The sequence below is a fragment of the Rhincodon typus genome, chromosome 19 (assembly GCF_021869965.1).
Source record: "Rhincodon typus isolate 14 chromosome 19, sRhiTyp1.1, whole genome shotgun sequence".
Taxonomy (NCBI): domain Eukaryota; kingdom Metazoa; phylum Chordata; class Chondrichthyes; order Orectolobiformes; family Rhincodontidae; genus Rhincodon; species Rhincodon typus.
In genome coordinates this window covers 5,068,642-5,075,200 of record NC_063350.1, presented here as the reverse complement: position 1 = coordinate 5,075,200, position 6,559 = coordinate 5,068,642, and positions in this window count along the sequence as shown.

Here is a 6,559-nt window from a genome sequence, read left to right as displayed (position 1 = left end):
GTTCATCCAGCCCTGCACCTTGTTGTCTCATTGGAAGTTTTCTTTGAATGCAAAAAAAGAAAAATCTTTCTGTATATTGCTATTCTTTCATTCAGGCCGGCTTCATACACAAATTAACCTCAGAGGTAAATGGTTTGTATAGTTAATTATTGCCCTCCAAGATTAACCTCCACAAAACCTTGAATATGTGTAAACTAAACAGGCCACAGAAGAATTACAAAGAAAACAAGACCTTACTGACTTGAACCCCTGTGAAGATAATAACAGTTTCTATAAGGCAATGCAGCTTCACATTTAGATGCATAAATACTTTGAGAAGCATTTTAAAATGCACCATTTTATTTTGCTATGGTGAGTGCTGAATAATCAACACATGAAGACAATGTCAAGGAACAGTAGGGGACAAATATCAGGATTCAGGCTGGTTCAGTACAACTGAATTTGGGGATCAAAACAGAGCCTATATTGAACGTGGGATCACAGAAAAAACAATAAAATACCTTGAAAGGTTTTCATCTATTCATCTCCAAAAAAAGGGGTTCATTCAACCTACTGCTCCCCGAAACCACATGAGGATGGTACAAGATAAGGCAGTGTGCTTACAATAATGGCATAGGATGAGACAGGGCTGATAGCATTTTTGAAAGGACAACAATTTCTCCTAAAAAGACAACTTAACAAGCAAGAGGTGTGAGATTAAACAGACGCATGGGGGCCTCTGCACAGCTTGTATTATCATGAGTACCCAACAACAATAACTTTCATTTCTATAGCACCTTTAATGCAGTAAACTGCTCCAAGGTGCTTTGCATGGCTGCTCCCAGACATGAACTGAAACCAAATCATGAGGGCATCAACAGCAAAGGTGACCATAAGTTTGGTCTAAGTGGTAGTTCTAGGAGTGTTTTAAAGGAGGGAAAGAGATACACAGATGTCTAAATAATTAAAGAGCTTACAGCCTTGTCAGCTGAAGGCAGGGATGTCAGTCGTGTGTTGATTAAAACTGCATATGCACAGGAAGCCAGAATTCAAGCAGTTCAGAAATCTTGCGTGGCTAATAGATATGCGGGCGAGGCTGTGGATGGATTCGAAAATTCAAGATCTCACGCTATAGCTCTTGGCATAGATTAGCGTTACCTACAGACTGAGGAAATTTAAATGGACATAACCACAAGTCCAATACTCAAGGCTGTTTCTGATTCAGCAAAGATCTACTTCAGTTTTCATTTTGTGCTTGCATTACACATATTGTAGCATGGTATGTGCGAAATCTTCACTACTGAACGAATCTTATATAGGTTTGTGAAATTGGAATGACTGTGGTTGAAAAAGTTAGAGAGGACACAAGACATCATAAATGCATCTCTACAATAAACGCACTCATACCCAAATGGGTCGAGATCATCTCCTCCTGATGCAAATGGTGCCATCGGGTCAGACCTAGAATGGGAGACATGGGAGAAGAAAGTGCATTTGTTATCTGAGCAGCTATCAAATGATTAAGACATTTAAAACACTTTAAAAATTCATAATGTCATGTTAACCCATAGTGAGTGTCTTAAAGTAATTCAGTTACTTTAAAGCCATCTCCCTATGACACATTACCATCACTGAATCCTCAACAATGACATTCCAGGGTCACAAATGACCAGAACCCTAACTGGGCCAGTCATACAAATGGCATGGATGCAAGAGCAGGTCAGAGACTGGAAATTCGCCAGCAAGTAACATCTCTTAACTACCCACATGGCAAAAGTGTTAGAATCTGAAATAAATAGAGAGAGGAGGGGTGGGGCTGGGGAAGGTGATAGGTGAGTGCAGGTGGGCAGTGGTGGAGATTGGTCAGTGAGGTGGGAGGAGCGGATAGGTGGGAGAGAAGACGGACAGGTTGTGTCAGGTCAACAAGGCGGGGATGAGAGGGAAGGTTGATCTTGGGATGAGGCCGGGGGTGGGGAGCTTTTGAAACTAGTAAAGTCTATATTGAGACCATTGGGTTGTGGGTTCCCAAGGCAGAATATGAGATGCTCCACCTCCATCCAAAGAACCAAAAAAACCTTCCGCATCAGACAGAGGTTCACCTGCACATCTGCTAACGTGGTCTACTGCATCCGCTCTTCCCAATGTGGCCTCCTCTACATCGGTGAGGCCAACAGGAGGCTCGGAGACCGCTTTGTAGAGCACCTACACTCTGTTCGCGACAAACGACAACACCTTTCAGTCGCGAACCACTTCAACTCCCCCTCCCACTCCCACTCCCTGGACAATATGCCCATCCTAGGCCTCCTCCAGTGTCACAATGATGCCACCCAGAAACTGGAGGAGCAGCACCTCATATTCCGCCTTGGGAGCCTACAACCCAACGGTCTCAATGAGGATTTTACCAGTTTCAAAATCTCCCCACCCCCGGCCTCATCAAATGACCAACCCTCTTATTCATCCCCGCCTCCTTGACCTGACACAACGTGTCCGTCTTCTCTCCTGACTATCCACTCCTCCCACCTCACTGACCAATCTCCACCACTCCCTACCTGCACTCACCTATCATCATCCCACCTATCTTCCCCAGCCCCACCCCATTTCTTTCAATTTATTTCAGAGCTCCCTTCCCCGTAACCCATTTCTGAAGAAGGGTTCCGACCCAAAACGTCAGCTTTCCTGCTCCTTTGATGCTGCCTGGCCTGCTGTGTTCCTCCAGCTCCATACTGTGTTGTCTCTGACTCCAACTTCGGCAGTTCTTACTATCACTAAAAGTGATAGAATGCTCTCTCTTCTTGGCTGGATGAGTGCTGTCCCTATATATGACTCTAAGAAACTTGACACTTTCCAGGCCAAAGCAGTCCACTTAACTGGCACGATCCACCACTTTAAACATTTATTCCCTGCACCACTGATGCAGCAGTGAATACCATTCACAAGGTGACCTGCAGTTATTTGACACTGACAGGACCTTCGAAATTCACAACCTCTCCCACCTGGATGGAAAAGAGCAGCAAACGCACAAGAACACTTATTTCTGCAGGTTTCCCTCCATGTCACACACAGCTCTGACTTGATAGTATAGTGTCGTTCATTCATATGCTTTGAACTCCCTCCCCAAGCAACTCCTGTGGGAGCCCCTTCATCACCTTGGCAGTAGTTCAAGAAGGTGGATCACCACCACCTTCAAGGGTAATAAATATCTGCCATGCCAACAATGTTCACATTCCATGAATGAAAAGAAATAAGGAATAAACAAGTACTAGCTTTCTCCAGGATGCTAAAAATATACAAGCAATTGTTCAACTGGTCCTGCCCATCTCATATTGTGCAGAATGTGTAATCACCAGCCAAAGCAATTAATGGAGGCTCATGCACTGTTTGAACTCTGCAAAGCTTCAGATTTAGCATCACAAAGATGCAGAGACCAACCGGTAACCAGTCAGCTGGTGTCCTATCAACCCTCTCATAACTCTGTACTTCTCCAATTCTGTCTGCTTGAGAATCCCCAATTTTTATGACTGCAACAGGTATGGTCATGCTTTCAATTGCCTGGGCCCCAAGTTCTGGACTTCAATCATATCTCCACCAAAAACCTCTCTCTAGCTACCTCTAAGACACTCCTTAATACTTATCTTTTCGACCAATCATTTGGTCATCATCTGTCCTATATCTCTTTATCCACGTGTTGAATACTGTCTCTTTATTATTTTATGATCAGTCACATAAGGAATGACCACCAATATATTTGAACTCAAGTGTGACAATCCATCTCAAAAATGTCTCCAATCAACATCGTAGTGGCCCACTTATCTTTGACACACACAAATACTGCCACCAGTTCGCTCTAAAATGACGCTCAGTGAGGGTAACTAGCAAGACACAAGTACATTTCGATAGCAATTTGGACACTTGAGAGGGGGAAACTTGGCAGTAAATATTCCATTACTAGAAAATTTGAGATTGTTCTCTTTGGAGCAAAGATGGTCACAGAGCGATTTGATATAATGACACTAAGAGTGGGGTTCAATTTCTGTAATGGCTAAGATCACTATGAAGGCCGCACCTTCTTAACTTGGCCTCTCAACTGAGGTGTGGTGATCTGCAGGTTAAACTCACTGCCAGTTGCCTCTTTCTCTCTCTCTCCCATGGGAAAGCAACCCATGGACCTTTGAGATTATGGTTTTCTTTATTCATTCATGGGATTAAGGCATACTAGCTAGGCCAGCATTTATCACCTTCCAACTGCCCATCGACAATCGATTCAAGGTCATCATTAGACTCTTAATTCCAGATTTTTTAAAATTGAATTTAACCTCCACCATCTGCCGTGGCAGGAATTGAACTGGATACCCAGAATATTATTGGGTCTTTGGATTAATAGTTTAGTGATAGTACCATTAGGCCATTGCCTCCATTAAAATGCCTAATTTTCACTTTCCACTACATAAACATAACGGGTTTTAATGGTGTAAATGAGGAGAGATTGTTCCCAATGGCAGTAGATTTGCTATTCAGAAGGCACAGATATAAGACTGTTAACAAAAGAAACAGAGATAAGAATTCTGTTTTAAAAAATGGATTCACTGTGATCTAGGATACAATGCCTGAAAGGACAGAAACAGCAGATTCAAATATTATTTCAAACAAGGAACTGAAGATGAAATGTTTCCAGGATTATGGAGAAAGGACACATTCTGAGTGAGTTATTGGATGATTCTTTCAGAGATCTGCCACAAGCACAATGGGCTGAGTGGCCTCATGTACTGCATCATTCTATGATTACATCCGCATAATATCTTACTTTGGCTCAGGGAGTGCAAGATAATGAATAAACACATTAACAACAGAGTTTATTTGATACAAGCAGATACACAGCTGCCAACAGCATTTCTACAGATTGGACAGAATAAAAGAGATTGACTAGCACACAATGCGGGTTTCAAGGATATCTTCTACTGCACTCAACCATGGCCCCAGCAAATGCAGGATAATAACTGCCTGTTTCATTTCTGGTACCTGCATTACAGCAATCTACAGGGAGATGTTACTCATCACAAACACAGCTGACATTTTCTGCAGTCTCAAAGGCGAATAACATCTTGGAGCTTCAAAGCAAAACAATTTTTAAAAAACTAATTAAAATATCAATTTAGAAGCTCGGTTGATGAGATTGGCTGATATATGTTTTAATATTCAATGCCAATCTTCAAAACTGGTAATCGCAACATCTGTCAATGTGTTACAATCTCTCCAAAACCACTAATTAACATATCAAGATTTTAAAGAAAGCTTGAATAAAAGATGTCCTATAAATTTTAAATATTAAATATTGTGATGGGTTCTGATGGAATAAAATAAAACTGGGAAGTAAATATTCCATTACCAGAAATTTTGAGATTGTACTCTTTGGAGCAAAGGTAGTCATAGAGAGATTTCATAAAGAATGATGTCAAGGATAGGGTTCAATTTCTGTAATGGCTGAAGTTACTATGAAGGCTGCACCTTCTCAACTTTGCTTCTCAACTGAGGTGTGGTGACCTGCAGGTTAAACTCACTGCCGGTCATCGCGCTCTCTGATTGGACAGCAAACCATCGTACTTTGGCATTAGGGTGATTTTCACTTTTCACTACATAAAGGGTTTTGATGGTTCAAATAAGGAGAAATTGTTCCCAATGGCAGATGATTTGCCATTCAGAAGGCACAAATGTAAGATTGCCAGCAAAAGAAACAGAGATGAGGGGACGTCTTTTGTGAGTTGTTGTAACCAGAAACGCGTATATTGAAAGGAAGGTGGAAGTGAAATTAACAGTAACTTTAAAAAGAGAACAAAGACACAATAGTACACTTGCTGTAAATCAGAAAGAGAAAATGTTGGAAACTCTCAGCAGGTCTGGCAGCATCTGTGGAGGGAGAGTAAGCATTTATGTTTAAGTCTAGCCTTTCATCAGAATCTTGGGAAAAGCTCACAGACCTGAAATATTAACTCTGTTTCTCTCTCCATAGATGCTGCCAAACCTGACTATTTCCAGCATTTTCTGTTTATTTTTATTCTACAAAGAGAATTGGATATATGCTTGAAGGAGATAAATTTACACTGTTGTGGAGAAACTGCTGGGAGTGGGATTAGAGCTCTTTCAAAGAACAGCCATGACAGGCTGAATGGTTTCTTCATGGATACACAATTAAAAATAAATTGAATAACTTCAGATCACACGTGTATCCAAGGCATTTGAGATTTCACCAAAATGAATTATTGCAACTAAAATTTTTTAAATGAATTATTTCTCTAGCAAATTGTAATACATAGCTGAGCACTTTTTCTTTTGATACCTGTGTTAAGAACATCAAACTTAGAACCAGTATTTGGCCACTGATCATTCAATGTCATGGCTGATCTGATGTGGTCTTAACTCTGTCTGACCCCCATAGCCCCTGTCTATCAAAAATCTATCTACACAGCTTGAATAAATTTAAAGATCCAGACTCTCCCCAGACTCGTGGGGAAGAGAATTTGTAATGACCCACAGAGGAAAAAAAATCCTCATCTCCGTTTTGGAAGGTGAGGAAAAGTTGAGACAT